The following is a 22,613-nucleotide window of genomic DNA, read 5'->3' on the forward strand; positions in this document are numbered from 1 at the left end:
TCCAGGGGCTTTTAGCTTTCTGGGATTTCAGTGACTTAATATTCTGTCATCCGGCATACGTGGAGCAACCACATCCGCACACAGGAGAGCCCAGGTTGTTATCCTTGACTAGAATTCAGTATGAGGACACACGGAAGTTACACACATGTGGACACTTCAGGGAACACTTGGGAGCACCTGCAGAAACCAGCATCATGCTGGTTCTGACGTAAGTGTCCCTATGAAAGAGTCACCTACTGCAGAAAGCATCAGGGTAGCAGGAAGCCAAAGACTGAGGGGGATGAGGCCTTCCACCTCTCATTACATCACACCTCTTAAAGGCCTCGCCCCCCTCCCATGCTGCCCCACTGAGGACTTTACCTCCCAACATATCAACCCTTGTGAGGCAAGATACATCCAGACCTCAGCAAGAGCTCCCTCCAGAGAAGAGAAGAGAACTTTTCTGCTTTTGGAAGGACCCAGAAGGCACACTGTAAATGGAATTTGCAGCTTCATCTCACCTCTGCTAAAGCCAGCCATTGCAAAATCTTGTTACTTGTGAAGCAGCCAGGAAGATTTCACGCCCAAACACATTTGCTCCTTTTCTGCATGTGTGTAAGTGTGTGAAATGCCTGTGTATATGTGTGGACTCACGTGGGAGGCCTTGTGCATGCACATGTGGAGGCCAGAAGTTGACATCAGTTGTCCTTCACCATACACTCAGAAGCAGGGCCTCTCACCTTTGAACTCAAAGGTCATTGACTCAGTTTATGATTGATCCAGGCATCCACACACTGTCTCTGTCTCCGTGGGGCTAGGATTAGAGGCTGCCACACCTAGCACTTATGTGACTGCTGTGGATCCGAACTCCAGTCCTCAGGTTTTCACAGCAGGTACCACAGCCTGACCCCAGAACATACTTACTCTTGGTAAGTGGACATCTCGGTGGATCTTCCACTGTTTGAGAAGCCAGAGAACTCTCCCATTAAATAACCCCAGAAGGATTAGACCAGTCTTGTTGGATGCATATTGTGCTGTTTATAAAAGAGATGCACATAGTGGGCTGACAGTGTTGCTCAATGAATAGAGAGGGTACTTGCATGTACAAGGTCCTGGCTTCAATTCCTAGCACCACACAAACCAAGTACAATGTATATGTACTTATACTGGGCATGTACTATATGTATTCCCACTAGAGAGGTGGAGGCAGGAGCATAAGTTCAAGGTTATCTTCACAGTAACTGTAGGACCATGTGTGTGTACAGTTTGTAGTTTTTTGCTACCTAGCCTTAAGCTCCAGGAATGACCACATTACCAGCCCCCACCCAGATTCCCTTAGATCCATGGATAAAAAACAGTGTGCATATGTACACACACACACACACACACACACACACACACACACACACACATACACTGATTAATTTTAAAACGTCTTTAATCGGATAGAGTGGCCATGGCCACTCCAGCAGAAAACTCACACGACTGTTGGCTTTATCTCCTGCAGCTACTGCCTCCTTCTCCTTCCCTGGTTCTCCCTGTGTCCTCTGGCACAACTCTAAGTGCCCTCTTACCCCTGTCCTCAGTCATTGGTCACTGGTATCTTTATTGATGAATCAAGAACCAATTGGGGAACAGGACCTTAGCATCAGAACCAACCCCTACATGTATGGATCGCTTTGGACCTAGTGTTATGGGATACTGAAAACAGTAAGTTATGATTCTTGTTCTGTACTTTACTTTGTCTTTTAGAGAGAAACTCCAGGTGCAAGGTGGCAGCTTTGCGTGGCAAGAAAGCCATTCTGGTTGCCAGTGAAAGCGCATGCTCTTGAAAGCTGGTTTAGCATTACCTCCCAGGTTCCCCAACATATGCACCTCCTGCATGCACACGTGCAGCATATGATACATTCACAGATGCATTTGATTCCTTAAAATTCCTGGATACAACTAGAAAGCAATGACTGGTATAGACATAGATCGGCTTTTCCTTTGCTTTTGTTGTTGTGGTTGTTTGGGTTTTTTGTTTGCTCGTTTGTTTGTTTTTCAATTCAAAGATATTGCCTCCAGAATATTTTTTCTCAGTTCCTTGTATATTTCGGGACTTATAACATTTTCTACAACCCCAGGCCAGATCTTGAAGAGATGATAGAACTTTAATTTAGCCCCATTGGAAGTGCTATAGCAGGGGCTCCATGTAGAGATGGTGAGCAGGCATCTTAAAACAAACCAACCAGAAAATCTTGGAAAGGGAATTCAGAGCTAAACATGTTTGAGTGCCAACCACTGGACATAGTATACTTCAGAGAAGTCCACTTCTCTATGTAAGCCTTCAGAAGCACTTTAGACTTTCCCGGGTCAACTTAGAAGTTGCCTGATATCCTCTGCACATGACCTCTAACCTCTACTTGCTTTCCCACTCATCTCCTGCAGTCATTGCTCTCCAAACCCTTTGGGAACAAGTATGTGTGTTACGTTGTCTCTTGAGCTGATACTCCCCCAGCAGTAAGTAGCTCAGAGCTGCTTCCTTCTGGAAACCTTTTCCTGAACTCTGATTGTAGGATACCAGGAGACAGTGTTGGGGCCTGTAATAAAGTGGAAAATATTATTAACTGCCTTCATCAGTTGCAAGTCTTGTGAGTATTTCCTAAAACAGCCTTTTTCCTGTTCTCAGGGACATTGGAGGCCATCTTGACTGAGCCCTCCACCCTACAAATACAAGGCTCTACAGCAGCCATGACAATGGATATATGTGCTACTTTCTTTCTGGTTTTATTTGTCTGCAAGGACAGGGTGTTGCAGGTTTCTCTCTGGAAAGTCATGCCAGTTCTAGATTTAAGACAAGGTGGTTCTTTCTCTAACCCCGTTGTCATAGAATATGTATGACTGTTGAAGAGTTCCTCTTCTAGTTTACCATCCAAAAAATGGGGCTGGGGAAAAAGTCACCCTATTTTTGTAAGGGTACATAAAACCTAGACTTAAGACATTTTGAAAAATATGTTTAATTGTAAAATATAAGTGTTATACTATTTTTTATTACTTCCCTGTTGATATACAGTTTTGTTTTGTTTTTTTAAAAATGCTTTCAGCCCTGCTTGTTGATCTGACAGATTGTATCCTATTTGGCAAGTGCTCCACTCCAGCATTCCTCCCCAGCCCAGTTGTATCCTGTTTGATTTTTATTCTTTCTCCAACCCTTCCTGTTGTACTTTTTTTTTTTTTACAATCAAAACCTTAAGTGTCAGCTGTGGTGGTGCATCTCCATAATCCCAAAACTCAAAAGACTGAGGCAGGAGGATCATGAATTCCAGGTTAGCCTGGGCTACATATTGATACTGCCATAAAACAATAGTGTGGGGGCTGGGGATTTAGCTCAGTGGTAGAGCACTTACCTAGGAAGCGCAAGGTCCTGGGTTCGGTCCCCAGCTCCGAAAAAAAGAACAAAAAAAAAAAAAAAAAAAAAAAACAATAGTGTGTAGAGCTGGATGTCCAAAGAGCTACTCTGTATTCTGTGTCTGGACTTAGCAGCTGCATGGCTGAGTCTGACTTAGCTAACCTTTTTGATATTCTGTATCCTCTCCAGTATGAATTCTAAAAATTTTGAACTGCAAATGTAGCTCAGTTGGTAGGGTGCTTTGCTTAGTATGCACAAAGCTTCAGGTTTGATTTCTAACACCTCACAAACTGACCGTGGTGAGCTATGCCTGTCATCTAGCACCAGGAGGTAGAGGCAGGAGGATAGAGTTCAAGTTTACTGTCAGTTGCATAAGGATTCAGGGCTAGCCTAGGCTACACGAAGTTGTAAATCTACCTACAAATTTACCTGCTTGTGATAGCCACCATGGTTTCTTCCGTGGACTAATAATTGTCCCAAACATAGCCGTAGGTCAAAATATATTTTGATTCTTCTTTCTAAAAGAGCTTTAAAATTTTTTTCTTCCCCTAAATGCATGAGATACAAAAGCAAGAGGAACGAGATAGACTGAATATGTGATGAGGGTGTACAACCAGCAGGTGACTGTGTTCAGAAGGAACCATGTTGTCATGTAGGTTACATGATATTTACATGGCCAAAAATGAGAAGGGGTCTAGGAGGGATACAATAGAAGTAAGCTCGATGTCACAATAAAGCCAGGTGATGATGTACTAAGATGTGTCCTTACCTATGATTTGCTGTTCAACCACTGAAGTCTGATGAATCTCTTGGACACTGGTAACATGTTCCATGGGACAACATTCATCCCCATGGGAGCTGGCTTTATTTGCTTTCTATTCCTGAAATAAGTTCGAATGAACTAGGGTCACTTGCTAAACTCTGCCCCTACAAAATGTTAGATCACTAACCCTTAGCACCCCCATCATCCCTAGTACCATGTATGAGATCTTTAACCTCTAGCACCCCCATCATCCCTAGTACCATGTGTGAGGTCTTTTTGGAAGTAGAGTGTTCGAATTTGAGCAAGTAAACATGAAACCCCTGTAGTATGAGGTGCGTTCTTATGAAAGGAGACAATTTGGACACAGAGAAAGCCACTCAGAGACAGTGTTCTGTGAAGGGAGACATCAGGCTGCCCTGAGTCTCAGAACATTGGAGACGGAAGAAGACCATGGAAGTTAAGAAGAGGCCTGGAATAGCCTCCCTCCCAGTCTTCCTTGCTCCCGGGAAGTACATGGTGAGCTGACTTACTGAGACCTCATTATGGACTCCCATTTCCTAAGACAACTAAGACGATACATTTCCATTGTTGAAACCACTTAGTTTGCAGCCCTTCATTATGATCTCAAGAAATCAGCCGATGTTGGCTGGCCAATTTTCTGTACCCAACTTTGTCCCCCTGTCTCCTGGCTTTATGGGTGAGCCTGCACACGGTATGCAGGAGTTGGCAGCATGCACTGTAAGAGATGACACTTCCTGTGGTTTGGCTTCTGAAAGCAAATGCATTAAAGTCTAATCTTAAGCCTTGGGGGTTATTCAGAACCGGTCTCCTTCGCGTTATAATTACCTCACTCCAAAGTCCTTTCCCCGAAGACTGACTATAGCTTTGAGTGTTTGAGGAGTGGAAGGAGGACCGTTGAGCAGCGGACTTTTAAAGCTCACTTATGCAAAGCCCTTCATCTTCTGATTCTCTCTGCAGGCTTGGGCATTTCTTGTGAAGATTTGGCATCTCTGTAGGGAGTTTGGCAAGTCTGTAAGGAAAAAGGGAATGTTTCTTTTTGCCCCCCCCCCTCTGTGTGTGTGTGTGTGTGTGTGTGTGTGTGTGTGTGTGTGTGTGTGGTTTGCATGTTGTTTCGCTGAAGGATGCTGAGACCTCCACAGCGGGAGATGATCTTGTCTCCCTTCTCTTTGGGAATTGTTAATTTATATTATGTGAAATATTTAGATTGGTTTTTTTTTTTCTAATGTAACATGTTGAGATAGTTGGTTCTAATTTACATGTGAAAAATAAACTCATCATTCAAAGTTATCGGAGAGAAGTTATGTAATTATGTGTGCCCTTGACTCACTAACATATAACATCCTATTTCATAGAAAGCATTTCACTTCTTTCTTTCTTTCTTTCTTTCTTTCTTTCTTTCTTTCTTTCTTTCTTTCTTCTCTCCCTTCTTCCCCCTCCTCTTCCTCCCCCCCTCCTCTTCCTCCTCCTCCTCCTCCTTCTCCTCCTTCTTTTTATGGCTCCTAAGAACATTTTTTTGTGTGTGTGAAGTTCATGAAAACACTTTGAAAATCTGCTAGAAGATGAAAGTCAACTATTATAAGTATGTCACAAGGAATTGTGTCTTGCCCTGGGAATTCCATGTCCTTGTTTAGCAGTAGAGACAGAGAGGCCTTAAAAGGGGTAGGGGAGAATGACAAAGTTAAGATCAAAACTCAGGATTTCCAACCTCTGTAATATTTCTGAACTAATACTAAGGACCATGGTCCAATTCCAAAGACGAGAGGGACGGCTGAAAGGGAAAAGAGGCATGAGGGGGTGGTTGGAGAAGAACATGGTAGACTTGGATGAGAGCCCCTAACTCATTAACAAGAGGACCTGGATCTCAGCCAGGCTTCAGCCTAGAGTCCCCTGACTTAGACCTCAGGATTCTGAGTGAGTTTACAATTGTATGCTTCCTACTGAAATGCTGAGGAATTCAGTGCTGGGCCAGGAATTCACTTGGAGGCCTAAGATCAGCCATGAGTCAGCACTTCATGGATGCTGGGTAAGAGCTATTTGGCATTCCATTGTGAAGCTTTGTTTGAAATCTCACATGAACAAATGTTAGGTTTCTTAAAGTGCGTCAGCCTGAGTCTTCCCTGGCTCCTCTTCCCCTTGACTCTATTGTTCCGCCTGCTCCTTTGTCCTCCAACAGCAACTGACTCATTCCTCTGAAAGGAAGCTAGCCCTCCCCTTTTGTCTGAGCCTAATAAATAGACACCGGGAGGCCTCTTGATACCTTGGCTCATTTTTATTTCTTAACAGATCATAGGATGGATGGCTGTACTTTTATAATAAATTCAAAAGCTTCCTCTAAGTCCTCACCAGTTTGAATTGCACAAAAGAGTATGAAGATAAGAGTGCTTTAAAATAAATCTCGGCTAATTATACATACCACCGCATTCACTAAATAGGAATATTTTCAGGCCTTTCTTTGCCACCCAGTGCCACCTGCTCCCAATGTAAATGGGCATAAATTTAGTTCCATTAAACAAAACACAGCGACTCCTCTCGTAGAGCACCCAGTCCTTTAGTCCTATTTTGGAGTTGGGAAACTAACTGTTGTGTTCCCTCCTCGTCGGCTCTGGGCCTGTGTTGACCACACCACAAGGCTGTTTACTTGCATAGTTTGCAATCTTGCCTTAAAACCTAGCAGGCAAATAGGTTTGTGTCTGAGAAGGGTCCTTACAGACATGATGGCATCTGATCTCTGAGTTGCAGCAATTATGAGTCCCCATGAGTTGAGGTATACACACATTGGGTTCCTCAGCTCATTAGGGTCCTTTTTTCCCTTAGACTGGCATCTTCACTTTGCTAGGAACATAATGAGGTCACTTAGAAGGGATCCATTCATCTGTTATTGATTTCTGATGTCTGTTAGTCTAGACGGGGTGTTTCTTTGAGGCTATGAAAGTTAGAGCTACATTCAAATCAATCTCCGTTGTCAAGCTCTTTCTGTGGCTGGCCTCCTTTGCTGTCTCCAGAATAGAACTTCAGACTGGGTGTGGTAGTTCACATAAGTAATCCCACACTCAAGAAGCTGAGGCTTGGGTCTGAGGCCATCTTGGGCTACATCATGAATTCAAGACTAACCTGGGCTACCCAGTCAAACCCTGTCTCAAAAATGGGGAAGTTCAAACATTTAGGTGTTGTACACTGGCCGTGTTTTCAGATAAAACATTTCCTTTCTCCAATTCCTTTTTCACTTGGGTGTCTGGACCAGAAGACCTAAGCATCATGCCACACAAGTCAGGAAGCCCAGCTGGTCTCATCTGTCAAGAAAGGAGGAAGCTGCCTATCTGTCCCCGACGGACGTCTGTCTGAGTTTTTCCTGATCTTCCCACCCTGTTTCCATAGCACCCCCCACCCCACTCCCACACCCTTGCCCTGCATTCCTTTCCATTTCATCCATTCAAAAAACGCCTTCCTCCCTTAGAAAAGCTAAAAATACAAGCAGTGCTTTCCAAGGAGCCTCCCTTATTAGGATCGCATAGTTCAGCTGCTGGAGAAAGGGAACCCTTCCTTATCCTGACTGCTCAGAGCCGCGTCTTACAAGTTTCTGGTTCTCTCCTCTGAGATGGTCACCCTCACCCAAGACCCATGATCTTTTCCATGGTAACAGAAGGTAACAAAATGCTTGGGGAAACCCGCTGTCTACCTGTTATCGGGATCTCATGGCACCCCAGAGCTCTGTGCATCATCGGATCAGAGATCTTAAAAGTCCCAGGATCTTCCAGCCGTCATTAATGGGGAAGTGTCAAATGATTATGGCTAAATACTCTAGACATGAAGCCCCCAGGATCACAGACTCACTCGTGAGTTGCCAGGAGTGTGCTGACTTGAAGAAAAAGTTCCTGGGAAGGGAGAGTCTGGAGCTGAAGTTCTCTGAGCAGAGGTCCTGTTATGTGTGACCCTGAGCCACAACTTGGCTGGCCGGCCTGAACAGCTGGCTCTGGTTACTGTGGGAACAATGTGAGGAAGGCCATTGTCAGATTCCTCAGGGCTCAAAGGCACAGCCTTCTTAACACACTAGGTCCCTGCTGGCAAGGAAAGACAAGGAACTAAGGAGCGTGAGATGGACAGTGTGGAGAAGACAAAAGGCTGGAGCAAGCCGTTGGCTCCTGGTTTCTCCTGGCTTGGAAGCAAGGCTCAAAGCTATTCTGCGACCTTCTCAGAATGGTGTACTAAGATTTAAAGCCTCTCATACCCTCCGTGCCTCTAGTCATTTTTCCCTCTGCTTAGACTTGATAATGAAAAAAAAATTATTGATATGGTGTTTCTGTCCCCCCACCCCCATGTCCTCCCATATCTGGACAGGGCCCTTACTAATTAGTTTTCTTGCTGCTGTGATAAAAGAGCTGACAAAGGCAGCCTCCAGAAGGAGAAGTTAGGGAGGTATATAAACCATCATGCAGCAAAGGAATGGGAGGCAAAGCACAGCCGTTGGTCAAGTTGTGTCTACAACCAGGAAGTAGGGCGCAGGGAGCAGACCGGAAGTGGGACTGAGCAATGAAATCACAAGGCCTGGCCCCATGCCCCACTTCCATCAAGGATGGAAAAAAAATACTCTAAAAGTCTCCAAAAAGTTCCATAGCATTCCAAAACAGCATCACCTGCTTCAAACGAGTGTTTACACACATGAGCCGATGAGAGGCATTCCACACTCAAACCACAGTGTTGCCTCACTCTTCATTCAGTCTGGCTTTGAACTTGCGATCCTCCTGGCCCAGCCTCCTCAGTGCCAGGATTGCAGGCGTGAGCCACCAAGCCCAGGAAAATAGAATTTCTGTATGATTCCACATGCCACAATCAAGTCCTCTGGTTCCAAAGCTTCTTGATGCTTTGAGCACAGATCCGACTCGCTCACTAAGTCTCTATGACCTTCTGAGACGTTATTGGTGCTTACCCCCAAGCCCAGAGGTCAGCAACCAGCTTTAACCCAAGGGCAAAGCTCTAAAAGCATTCAATAGGGATGGTTGAGAAGGCATACGCTCTAGAGAGCCCTGGCTATGCCAAAATTTGGGGGTTTCAAGAAAATGGTTGAGGGCCAAAGAGGTGGCTCAGCTGATACAGGCTCCTGGCGCCAAACCTGACGACCTGAGTTCAACACTGAGAACACATATGAGGAAAAGAGAGAAGTGATTCCTACGGATTGCCCTCTGACCTCCACATGCCTGTAGAAGCATGCCTACCCCCACAGAAAACTACATGTAAAAGGTAAAAGAGAAGATTTAAAATAAAATGGGGGCTGGAGAAATGGCTTCACAGTTAAGAGGACCCAGGTTTCTGTGACCCACATGGTAGCTTACAATCTTCTATAAATCCAGTTCCAGGAGATATAGTGCCCTCTTATGGCCCCCCATCAGGCACTGTACGCAAGCAGATATTCAAAATATAAGAATCTAAAAACTAATAGTTGAAATACTGACACTCAGGACACTAACAATCAATGCCCAGATAAAGCTTACCACGGGCTGTGATTCAAGGCCCATTTAGAAGATGAACACGTAGGCAGAGTAATCCTTCTTTTGCTCCTGGCTGCTGTCCCGTGGAGCTTACAGGACTGTGATTTAGGGTGTGATATGGGACCGGACTTTTGCACTTTCATTTGAACTTTCCCCTAATGTAATCAGATGCATGATGGGTTGGCTTGTCCCATTCCAAATGAAAAGAACTGAAACATGCTTCTGCGTCCGAGCTTAGGTTTCAGTGTTGCTGTTTTTCCACATGTGGGAAAAGACACCATAAATTACTGTTCCTCAGGAAATAGGCACCAAGCCATAGCTGCCTCCCTGCTTACCTCTCCTCCTCCATTCCCTATCCTGGAATGATGTGGTAGCCTGAGGACATGGGAAGAAATGAGCAGAACCGAAGCCACAGCTCTACTCCGTGTACACTGCTTGCCCCATATTTCTAATGCCCCACCTTTTCAGTCCCAAATCCTCTGCGTTTAAATGCTTCATTCCTGTGAAGAGTGTGTAGCTCCTGGTGAACTGTGCTAGCTTTATACTTCAGAAGCGGCAAGGTGTGTGGCTTGGCATTGTTGGTGTATTTCTTTGCATGAAATAAACATGTGTGTGAATGTGTGTCTTTGTGTATGTACATGTTTATGTATTACACTACCATATGTATGTATATATATGTATACATGTATGTACATATTTGTGTATGTACATGTGTGTATATATGTATGTCTGTCTATGTGTATAAATATGTGTATATGTGTTTGCATGCATATATTTGTGTATCTATGCATATGTGTGTACATGTGTATATTGTGTTTATGTGTGCATATGTATGTGTGTGTACACGTGTGCATGTGTATACATGTGTATATGTTTATGTGTGTATGTATGTGCGTGCATGTGTGTATGTATGTATACATGTGTGTGTACATGTTCATATGTATACGCACACACATGTGTCTGTCTATGTGTGTGTCTGTGTATGCATGAATGTGATCAGAGGACAGTTTCAAGACACCCTTTAGTGTTGTTTCTCAGGATACCACCCATCTTATTTTTTGAGACTATGGACTCTTATTGGCCTGAAACCCTTGAGTGGCTAGGCTGATTGCCCAGTGAGCCCTAGGGAATCCCCTGCCATGCCTCCTCAACACTGGTGTTACAAGCACATGCCACCACACCTAGAAACATGTGTTCTAGGTTGAACTCAGGCCCTCATGCTTTCAGAGCATGAGGTCATTTACCAACTGAGTGGTCCTAGGGTGTATCTATCCGCTGACAGTACACAAGGGCCCCTCCCAACACATACTTACCAGTGACCCCCTAGTGGTCCAGAGCATTGAGTACTGCATGGTGTCCGCTCTGGAGAAAGCCTGTTTACCCTGGGTCCCGGGCTGAGCTCAGTGAGGTGTGTAAGTTAAGACTGTTAAGACAAGATGACAGGGTGGAAAGCAAGATGAAAATGTAGCCTGGCTCCTAGTGCCATCGCTTCTCCTTCCCTTGCTGAAGCTTAGCACTCTCTGCTATTTGAAGAGAGCAATTTAGATTTATATTAAGGAACGCATAAATATGTTTCTGTGATGGAATCTCATCTGAAGTGAATGTGGATGGTGTATGCTAATGAGCGTGCTCAGGGCCTCCCTTCCAGAAGCAGCTCCCCCCTCCCTCACCCACTAGACATCTGAGAGGAACTCAGAACTCAATCTGTGGGGGAAAGGTTAGCCCCCTTTTCCTGTCTCTCCGTATCGCACCTCTCCTTGTAGAGCCTTAAAGTACTTGACAAGCCTTCAAGTAATTCCAGGTGACGGATTTTCCCCCCAGAGACCCGTAAGAGCTGGTTTAACACAGAAGCACATACGACTTCAGTTTCCATCAGAGTGTTTGACTACCTCACATCACTTGACATCACCAGAACCTCCTTTGGTTTCCCCCTGCAGTTCACACTCTCGGTTCTTCTTCTTGGAGTTTTGGGTGTTCACTGGTAAGGTGTCAGAAAGCTTTAGTCTCAGCCATGCCAATGTCCCACCTTGGCTGAAGACTCTTAGGGGTTCGTCCCCACCTCTTCTGACATTTTGTAACCTCCATGACTTTGTGCCTGCTGAGAGTCTGCGTGAGCCTCTGGTATGCATACACCTTGCAGAACCGCTCCATCTTCCCGCTCTGCTTTTCTTACCACTCCTTGAAAGGAGCTCAGATTTGGTTCGAGGTGTCCAGTCCTGGTAAACAGGCACACAAAGCCCGTGGTCATACCTTGACTTCCATACCCAACTGCTGATGAGAATTCAGGTCACCAAAGGTGGTGGGTCTCTGGAGGTCGATAGGAAAATCACTCAGGGCTGGAAAGGAACAGACACAGAATAGATCTTGGAAAGAAGCAGAAATGCTGGAGCAGAGAGACCAGAAACAGGTGTCAGGAATGCTAGAGTCAGACCGAAAGGCTCTTGCCTATCTACCTAGGGTTAGAGGTATCTGTGGGACATCAAATCAGTTAACATCTTACCCCTCTCTTCTGGTCTCAGTGGAGTTATGGTTAAGGCCATCCTGCTATTTCTCATTGCTATGGATAAGGGGTCCTAGAGGTATCTAGGATGCTGTCACAGTCCCTAGTGACTTTATATAAATCCTTTCTGTCTCCCATAAGCCTTTAGGCTTCAGACTCCCTCGGGCTCTCTGTGAGATCGGCTGCTTATTTAGCGCTGCTGATTGTCACAGTTATATAAAGGATTTTTCCAAAGAAAAATGCCGTGGGTTTGTATCTTTGAAAACCAGAGGTACGTATGTAGCGAGAGAGGCTGTGTGCATGACCTTAGATGAGTCACATGATTTCCTCAGACCTCATCTCCTTCATCCGGAAGTGAGGCTGGTCAGGGGCTCTTGGTCTGTCTTGTGGGATGACTTAAAGGATGAATTAAAAGCAGCTCCCTGTCGAGTCATCCCGTCATCTCACATATGAGTACGCGTGGATCTCTGCAGAAGCCTCCACTGGGAGGGAGATTACACACGCAGAGTGGTTATTCCAAGTTGAAATGTAAAGCACAGACAAAAATATATAGTTTTCAAAGCTTCGAATACCTTCATCAATGAGGTTGCAACAGTGGTTCACCAGACAATTTAATAACCGTGTGTCTAGACTCTTGGGTTTAAAAACAGTTACGGTCCCTCCTCCATGCATCTCCTTCCTTTGTCCCTTGGTGTTCCTTGCTGTTGAATGGGCATTGAAAATGATTCCCTAGAATGTTGGAAACGCTAAGCCAGTTCTCACTTGTTAGTAGACTAGCGTTTTCCATACAGGAAGCACTCTACAATATACATCACCGTTGTTGATGCTTTCCCTGCTTTATGTCGGAGGTCAATGCTGTGGGGCAAGTTTTAAAATGGGGGGGTCTGTTTCTTAGGGGTCAGCATGGCAGTCATTTGTGTTTTTTTTTTCTTCTGTGACAGGGTCTCATGTGTTCTCAGATTAGCCTCAAACTCCATAGGCAGTCAGAGGGTTGATTCCCTTGAACTTCTCTGATCCTCTGGTCTTCCCCTCCCAGTGCTAGGATTGCAGAAGTACCCCAGCACACCTGACTTGTGTGGTGCTGAAGATCAAACCCCCCCCAGGCACTCACCAGAGAGAGAGAAGAGAGTTCCCCCTCCCACCACACTTCCTTCGCCTGGATTCTCTGCTCTCCCTCCCTATCCTGAGTTGGATTGGCACCCTCCTCACAGAACAAAGGATTCACTTTGCAGAAAGCATCCTTCTGTCCTGCTGTGTCACCTGCCTTTAAGGGTATAATTTGCTTTTGATCTGTGCAGGAAACTCCCTGGAGAAGGCTGGGTGGATGTTGTGCAGAGCTCCTGTATCGATCAGGGACACCGCTGTGCTATAGTGGGTGGCTGAGGTCATTCTTATCAAGTTACTCTAATTGTTGACCTTGAGGCCTATCGGGTGACAGAACCATATAGACGGATCCCTGGTTACAGAATGCCCTTGTTTAGAGGTAAGTCCGTGTGAGGGTGACTAACAGTTTTAAAGAAATGACTGTAATCACTTCACATGCCCCGGAGTGGAAGGTAGCTTGTATTAATAAGCTCAGAGAACCCCTAGGTCTTGGTGGTACTATTTGGGGCTGATGCTCAGGACTCCCTTGATCTGTGTTCCTCTCTTATCTTTTCTCATTAGATTCCAATTTTCCTCTAAATTGCCATGACTGCATAATATTGTATGAAGTTCAGAGTAAAACACTTAGACCTTGGAGCTAGTAGGGCTGTTTTCCTGCTTGCCGCCTTCTCCTCCCCTCTCCTCCCTTCTCCTCCCCTCTCCTCCCCTCCCCTCATCTCCTCTCCTCTCCCATCTCCTCCCTTCCCCTCTCTCCTCCCTTCCCCTCTCTCCTCCCCTCCCCTCTCCTCCTTTTTCTTCTTCCTTTCTTCCTCCCTCCCTCCTCTCCTCTCTCCTTTCCTTCCTCCTTCCCTCTCTCCCTCCCCTCTCCTCCTTTTTCTTCTTCCTTTCTTCCTCCCTCCCTCCTCTCCTCTCTCCTTTCCTTTCCTTCCTCCTTCCCTCTCTCCCTCCCCTTTCCCTCTCTTCCTCCCTCCCTTCCCTCCCTTCCCTCCCTTCCTTCCTTCTTTATAACTGGGCAGAACTAAAAGTGAAAAGAGAAGTAAGCAGGGAGATAAAAACTGTAGTTGCACTCTGGTTCTGAAACCCTACTAATATACAACTCGGTGTGCACTGCACCCCTTCTTGAGGCCAGCTGAGTTGGCTCTCACCCTGAATGGCATCCCATTGGCAGAATGCAGCACTTGTATCCTCTGGCAGTTGGCAAGGGCAATAATTTGCTGGGCTGAATAGCAAGGGAACAGTCAAGACAGCTTTAGCGTTTGGGGGTGCTAATAAGCTTGTCTAGCATCTCAACTTGAGGAGGATAACACCTACAAAGGCCTGAAGAGGCTTGATCTTTGGTTTGAGGTAAAGGGGACTGAACCCGGCATGTCGACATAGGAACAAGTGTCCTGCCAATGAGCTGTCTCTCATGCCCCTCTCTTTGACCTTCATAAAAGATAGCAATGGCACGATAGTGGTGTCAGAAGGGGCGTGCCTTTTCTGTGTTGTCTAATTAGATCCTAGCTCAAGAGAAGCTCGAATGGAAACTGAAAGGACCCAGCCTGCTATGATGGCACACTTCTCTGATCTCAGCACTCAGCAGCAGTTGGCGGGAGAACCAGAGCCTGGTTTACACAGTTAGTTCTAGGCCAGTCATGACTGCTTAGGGAGACCCTGTCTGAAAAAAAAAAGCTGAAACAAATGCACAAGTAAATAAATATGAAAGTAGCCAGGCACGGTGGCCTAGGCTATAATCTCAGCATCCAGGAGATGGGAGCTAAAGCATTGATGAGAGGTCGGTTAGCCTAGGCTATGTAAGTTCGAGGTCAGCCTGGGCTACAGGGTGAAACACTATATCTCATGTAGAAAGCAACAAATAAAAACTATGCTTCTCTAAGCAGTACCAATGGTATCCGCCGGTCACCACAATAACAAATAAGAAAATAAAAAAAATTTAAATAACCTCAAATGAAGAAGGGTAGCCTAAGAAAAGAAAGGGGATTGGTGGGAGGAAAAGAGGCCAAGAGAGGGTAACCATGAGATAAATATGATCGAAGTATAAGTGTACGGGTATGAAAATGTCATATTGAAACCCATTGTTATGTACAATTAATATATACTCACTAAAACATTTTAAAAAGGAATTAGCCAATTAATGACAAAACCCAGAGAGGTCCCTGGATAGCTAAGACCAGATCAGAATGTAAGTGAGCAAACATGTGGGAATAACACCAGAAGTAGGCTCTTGTAAGTGTGCCTTCAGCTGAGATGTTGATTGACCAGGGAGGTAAGGGTGTGTTGTTGATCGTGGTAAGTACAAGAGCTGGAATCCATCCACACAGCAAAGACACTTGAGGGGTTGGAATGGGGTCCCAAGCTCGACAGAGCCTAATGCATGGGTCCTAATGGCTTCTGCTAATTAATAAACATTGGCCACATGCCTCTCAACAGCCTGACAGTAACCCAGTAGCAATAGTCACTCCTTTCCCTGACAGAGGGCGAAGCTATTTGCAAAAGAGGTTAAAGATGGAGATCAAGAATATCACTTAGGTTGGACATTGTGGATAAGATCACGCAACATGTACGTGTTCATGGTGGTGTTTCATACCTGCAGTCTCAGAATCAGGAGCGAGGGCAGGAGGATCAGGAGTTAAAGACCAGCCTCTGTTACTGTAGTGAGCGTGAGGCTAGCCGAGGTTACAGGATACCCTGCCCAATCTTGTCTTTCTAAAACTCGGTCGTCAGTCAGCACATCTTCAGTAGCCTTAGCCCAGCATTCACAACACCCCAACTTCACAAGACGCCAGGAGAGGTGAATCACACGCTCGACCTCAGGCGACAGCAGGACAGCTAGGATTTCTCTTCCAGATCTTGCTAGATAGATAGTGATTTTTTTAAAACTCATTTTTCTTTAAAAATGCTCCCAAAATACCGTTTCCAGCTTGAGTTTTAAATGGCAGCATTGGAAATAGAGTGATGGTGGGAAGAAATTCTTTGAAAATAGGCTTCTGTAGTCAGTACCACAGCAAGTCTTTGTGTGTGTGTGTGTGTGTGTGTGTGTGTGTGTGTGTGTGAGAGAGAGAGAGAGAGAGAGAGAGACAGACAGACAGACAGTCAGTCAGAGTCTTTACTCATTTTAAAGTGGGTTTCCTGTGTGAATGAATCTATTAGATGAGAAACACATAAATAGTGTTTATTTACCCAGAGGAAATCAATGAAAGAATTGAATGGACTGAAACATATCCATCCTATCCAGTGCCCACCACCACCACCACCACCACCACGGCCAGTGTTCTCGAACTGTCATGGCCAGCGCTCTCGAACTGTCGTAGTTCCTGTGCATTCTTTGTGTCTGGGTTATTAGCATCGAGTTTAGGTCAGATGAAAGTGTGCTCGTCCGCCGCGATTGGATAACCGAAGTAAAAATGCTGATGGAGACCGTTTAGGACCGTCTCTCCACCGTTGATTGCATGCTTGCGGCTCGTAATCAGAGTGATGCGCAGTAATCGTTAGACTCACTTGCAGGGCTACATTTTGTATCAGTGCAACTGTCAGCACTTCAGGCCTCGTTGTTATGCCTGAAGAGCGCTTGCCTAGCACCCACTGGGCTGCTAAGGGGAGACTCTTCGCTGAGTGCTGTGGATAAGTTCGCTCGCCACTCTCCCTTGCTTACCCTCGAAAATAATTACCTGCGAAAGGGCTGTCTGCTGCAGTGGCAGCTGGTTTCTTTTTGTGTCTGACAGAATGCTAGTGTGTAGAGACTTGACTGTTAAAGAAGAAGAGGAAGAAAAAAAAATACCCAAACATATTCGGGGGGCGGGGGCACTCAGCCCTTCCCTTTGGCGTGAAGCTGACAAACTTAGTGGCCACTTTTCCTGAGCCCCGTTTTGCCTCCCCTGTGCAATGGGACTCATAGAACTTACCAGTGGAGAGACTTGGTTCGGGCCGGAAAGGACAGCTAAACCTTGTCAGCGGGCACCAGCGCTCATTAAGTGTTAGTAGCCAACAGTAAAGAATCTGATGGCTTTTTCAGACCACACGAGGTAATATGTCAACAACGTTCTATCGATATACATTGTACACATGAGATAATCAGGTTTTAAAGAGAAAAGGGTTAGGCTGGCTCACCGTTTTGGAGGCTTCAAATCCACGATCAATCACTCCCTTCTTGTTGATCCTGTGGCAGCTCAAAAACTTCGTGGTGAGAGCTGAGCTGATCTGCTCGCCTCATAGGCAAGGCGCAAAGGGAAAAGGAAGTGGAGGGTCCTGGAGTCCTCTCCTGAGGTACAGGCCAGTGACCTAAGGACTTTTTGGATTTTTTTTTGTTTTGTTTTGTTTTTCTAATCCCTGCCTCTTCAGGCTCCATCACCTCCCTTGGCCTCACTCTGGGGATTCCATGAGTACAAGGACGTAAGACGGTGCTTCCAAAAGTCAGCAGGCCCCAAACTCACTGCAGTTGTGGAGTTCATCCAACAGCAGTTTCCAGATGAAGTCAGGGACAGAGAATTGGCTGAGCATCTTGAGCTCGAATTATAGATTTACTTGTTTGGGCCTGCAGAGACAGGGTCAGTGTATAATACACCACGGGGCCTGACCATCTGCTACTCTGTCCCTGGGAAGGTAAGCTGAGCAAAGCAAAACCCCACCCCTATTAGACGTTCACTCCTAGAGACATATTATCAGCTCCTGGATTATACCCGTCTAAGATCTGTGGCAAGTAATTCAGACCATTTTCCATGATTCAGTAAGGCCTAGTGTCTGTTGTCAGAAAAGAGGGTCTTGGAGGTTATTTCCAGTGCACAGTATCTCTTATCTCGCCATTTTGGCCAAAACAGAAGAGTGAGGGTCTCTCTGAGAAAAAGATCCACTAGCCCCAACTGTTACTCAGACTGCATTAGTTGAAACAGGGATGGAAAACCATGGACAGGCGCTCGTGTGCTGCTCAGTGTTCTCGGCTGTGGTCAAATACCCGCTGAGAAGCGACTTAAGGGAGAAGGGTTCAAATATGGGCTCACAGTTTGGGAGCTCAGCCATGGGGAGGGGCTGGTGGGGGTGGAGTGGGGGAATGGATTCTTGGGTGTGGCTACAGGAGTATGAGGTTGCTCATATGGTGTGGATCTGGAAACAGAGAGAGGGGAAATTGGGTGTTTTTTAGCTTCCCCCCCCCCCTTTTATTCAATCCAGGACCCAAGTTCATAGGATAGTGAGCCACCCACATTCAGGGTGTGTCTTCTCCCCCAAGTTAACCCTTCCCAGAAATGCAGTCATAGGAATACCATGACATGACTGGTTCGTTCTTAGACCTATCCTGCAGACAATATGATCAGTCATACGTCTGTTAGAGGGAATCAGGCCATTGGTTCTCACTTGTTATCTCCTGTTGATGCTGGTTTCATAGAAAAAAAAAAGTTATTTCTTGCTAGTCTTTTTCTCCAGGTTTTTCCATACCTCAGTACACCCTATTTTTTCTGCTGTTCCCTCCAAAGCCTTCACCCCCATTTGTTGCCAACTGTTAGAAATGGTGTCAGGAATACCTTGAAAGGACTGACTTCATTTGGAGAAAACGTCTCCACACCCTTGGACAACTGGGGGCATTCACTTGCTCCCCCAGCCTTTCTCAAAAGTGGCCTTTTTCTGAATTTTGTCTGATCATTGTTGGAGTTGTGACACATTCTTGATAACCGGGGGTGACCATGTGACCTTATGACTCATGTAACCCCCACATATTTACTTTATCAAATCAACTCTTTTAGAAACGAGACCAGAAATGCTGGCATTGTTCGAATTGTCCCACGTTTGGTACCTATCTTAATGTGGAGTGTTCCAAAGTCCTTTTCTTAGATTGGAGCTCCAAATACAGGGCCACTCAGGACTCCGCAGGATTCAGTTTGCTTCTCTCTGTATCATGAAGTTACTTTGCCCTGCTGAGCAGATAAACAGGGCCATTTGCTTAATGTTAGATGTATGATTTCCTTCTTTAGTAAGCATTCCTTTCACCTATCATCTCTAGTCCCCTTTCAACATCTTCTAGCTGCTCACCGAAAATCGTGAGCTGGGATTTCATTTCCCTTGGTACATGTGCCAGTTTGTATCTTCTGAGCTCACCCACTCAAACCCAAACAATTATTTTTTGCTGTTAAAACTCACTATATTTCAGCAATCTGCCTTTCCGATCTTGAAAAACAGGGGAGAGAAAAAAGACACATGTTCTGTGGCATGCAGTCATCGCTGATGGTGGGTGGATTCTATAGGTTCAACAAGTAAATATTTATCGCCTTCTTCTTCCAAAGCAGTGTTCACGCAATCCTTGAAGACAACAAGGCCGGGGATGTAGATCACTTAGTGGAGTGCGTGCCTGGCTTTCTTGAGGTCCTGGGGTTGATCCCTCGAACTGAATAAACTGGGTGTGGTGGTCTATTGTTATGTCACTCTAGAGGCAGTGGCAGAAGAATCTTACATTGAATGTCATTCGTATCTATATACCAAGTTCAAAGCTAGCCTGGGCTACCTGATATCCTGTTGCAAAAAAAAAAAAAATGACAGAGATGAATGCATTGATGTTAAAAGGGGGTTTTAGTGTATCAGCTATAAAACGTCGGTTATCAAAACCGCTATGGATACACTAAAAATATGTTACAAAATAATTATGTACGTATGGGGTTTATTTCTATTTCAAATGCTTGGATGTATCCATGGGCATGGGAAGGAAACTGGCGGGTAAATGAAAATATTTATACTGGTTCTTAGAGGGACATTTTCTGGTTTCTGTCACTTGCGTCCCTCCCCCCCATCTCTACCATCTAATGGCTCTACTGTGAACAGTTTTTGTTCTGTCTTCATTTGTGTCATCAGATCGGGACAGTGGGGTGACGGTCAAGGCAACTCAGGTACTCGCATCCAGACAGATTCTAAAACTGTCTGTACAGCTCTCCTCTTGTTAGAGGTACATTGGTGTGTCGAGCTGAAGGGTAAGCAAGGCTGTTCTTTCTGTTGTCTCTGCTGAATGCCTGCTGCTGCAGTAGGACTCACAGAGAGGCACACAGAGGCTGGCAGGATCATTGCCAATATGCAAATGAGGAAAACAAGCCGAGGGTTCCCCTGCCCGGAATCCCTCAGTTAGGGGTGGCCAAGCGGAGAAGCACACTGGGGCAGACTCTGAACTTGGCTTTCTCAGGCCTGTCACTCTTCCAGCAGTCCTCCTGACTGTCTTGATAACAGGGTTCTCCCTGTGTGAGTGAATTATAGCGTGTTGCTTTTAAAGATCGTGTCAGAGGTGTGCCTGGGGTGTTCCAGAGTCTACGGGTTGTACTGTCTCTGGCCATCTTTTCAGTTAGGACTTGTTCTCGGCACCCAAAACCACATTTAGATGGCATGGGCTGGGACTGATTGACAGCACTACGGGGTGGGTGCCACCTGCTCAGGCACTTCTCTCAGGCACACTGAGGCCGGCCTTCCCAAATCTGAGAACACACCGTTAAGATGGTGGGGGCCCCTCAGCAAAAACTCTCCACATGGCCTCATGACCTCATGACTTCATGGCCTCATAGCCTCATGGTTTCATGGCTTCATGGCCTCATGGCCTCATGGCCCTATGGCTTCATAGCCTCATGGCCTCATGGCCTCATCTCATGACCTCATGGCTTCACAACTTCTCTCACCATCTGTTGACTCTCAAGAAATCATCAGGAAGAGGTTACAATGGACTCAAGACTCAGGGGTGAAGTGAAACCTATTGAGATAGTTTCACTTCATATCCCCTCTAGACCCACAGAGCTCCATTCAAAGTCTCTGGAGACTTAAAGCTCCCATCTTGAACTGGGATGGAGCTGCTGCTCTTTTGCTTCCCAGGTTAACAGCTTCCACCATTCAGCCTTCCTCTGGCCAAACACTCAGGCCAGCTTGGTTCTTTGCCACAGCTTGTTGGACCAGTGAGCACTTGAGACATTGTGACCACGGCATGATGTTATTCAGTGGGCTTAGAAGGAAGCCTCCATTACCTCTTGCCCAGTTTGAGTTCCCTTGTAAGCCTAGTTACCGAGGGCCTTGGGTCAAGACTTAGGGTTGTGGCACCTGGGGGAGTGAAGGAAGAAGACAGGGAACTTTCAAAAGACACACCTACAAATATTTTCCACATACCACAATGTATGTGCCTTGTCGAAAGGGCCATATAACTCATGGTAAATAATCCGTGTATGTCGTGATTTTTCTGTACATTGATGGTTGAAAGGTGTTTAAAATACATGTTGTTTGCCCTGTATCTACTAACCCCTAACGTCCTGGCCCTCCCCAGGCCTGCCTACCTACTTCTGCCAATTTGGAAAATGGACTCCAAGCTGTTTTCTAATTCTTTGTTCCCTTTTTCTTCTTCTTTCAGTTTTCCAAAGAAAATAGACCAAAACTTTCTTCTTGACAAGAAACAAACCTGCTGTCGTCAGAGGGTGAGTGAACGTTGAAGTGTACCATCTATTGTTTTGGTGTTTGATGCAGTGAGGCCTCAAGACCAAGCATTTGATAAGTGGTCTCAAGCTTGGAGTCAAGATACTTTCTCAGACCTCTACCTCATTTGCCTGGGCCGCTCCTAGAAAAGAAAGTTTTGTGCAGAGACTTTTCTCCATGCTTCTCGCAGTCCCCACATCTCTCCTCACGAGCTGCCCTTGTGGCTGCTGTCACCTTGTGCAGATCTCAGAGAGATCAACAGCGAGAGTGTCTTTCCTTCCACGACTGGGGCACAGAGATAAGCCTGTGGGTAAAGGGAAACTCTCTGTCTAGTTCACATGGCTGTGTCTTGTGAGTGCCATGAGGAATAACAGTTGGTTATGAGCGGTCTGTGGGACCTCCCTGTCTGGGAAAGTCCCTGTGTGCAGATGTGATAGCTGGGGCCCAGTAGGCTCCAAGAGACCTGTGACATCATAGACAGAAGCAGAGCCAGGGGCCTGAGAACAGCATTTGACTCTTAGCTGGGTGGTCCCGAGGAGAGATTATTGTTTTCAATCCACAGTTTATTAGCACGGGGATAGATTCATTTATGTAATCCAAAAGAAATAAAGCTCTAGTAAGGTAGTGATTGAAGCCCATTGCCCTAAGGTGAATGCTAAATTAGTGCCATTTGGCTTCATAGTTGTTATGCTACCAAGAAGGGTTGACGGGGTAGGTGTGCTTGGAAGCCAATTGGATGTAGACTTCAATGGCAGGGGCATATGTTGCATGACTCTGCCCAGGAGTGTGCAAACAAATATCTGTTAATCTCAGAGAGGGCAGCAATGGCATAACAAAGAATTGAATGCACACATATCAAGCTTTAGTGGACCAGCGAGTTTCCTGGATTAAAGAAAGGTAGGGACCGGGATACTTCCCAGAGCATGGGGAAGTCTACAAGCTCACCAAAAAGCCATT

General features: G+C 45.7%; 1 protein-coding gene and 1 long non-coding RNA gene across 17 annotated transcripts in view; one reads left to right on the plus strand and one right to left on the minus strand.

Moving 5' to 3' along the window:
• Positions 1–22,613, plus strand: part of Atxn1 (ataxin 1) — a 410,902-nt gene that overhangs the window by 203,477 nt on the left and 184,812 nt on the right. For all 16 annotated transcript variants that reach the window (NM_012726.4, XM_087589782.1, XM_087589789.1 and 13 more), the window contains 1 exon segment: positions 21,595–21,658. The gene's annotated coding sequence lies outside the window, so the exon portion shown is untranslated.
• Positions 1,400–9,772, minus strand: LOC120097815 (uncharacterized). Its single transcript, XR_015641527.1, has 5 exons — positions 9,641–9,772; positions 7,986–8,131; positions 4,980–5,163; positions 4,140–4,251; positions 1,400–2,561 (listed from the first exon to the last, which is right to left on the minus strand). It is a non-coding gene; the product is annotated as an uncharacterized LOC120097815 (long non-coding RNA).

Source organism: Rattus norvegicus, chromosome 17 (genome assembly GCF_021556685.1).
Source record: "Rattus norvegicus strain SHRSP/BbbUtx chromosome 17, alternate assembly SHRSP_T2T, whole genome shotgun sequence".
NCBI lineage: Eukaryota > Metazoa > Chordata > Mammalia > Rodentia > Muridae > Rattus > Rattus norvegicus.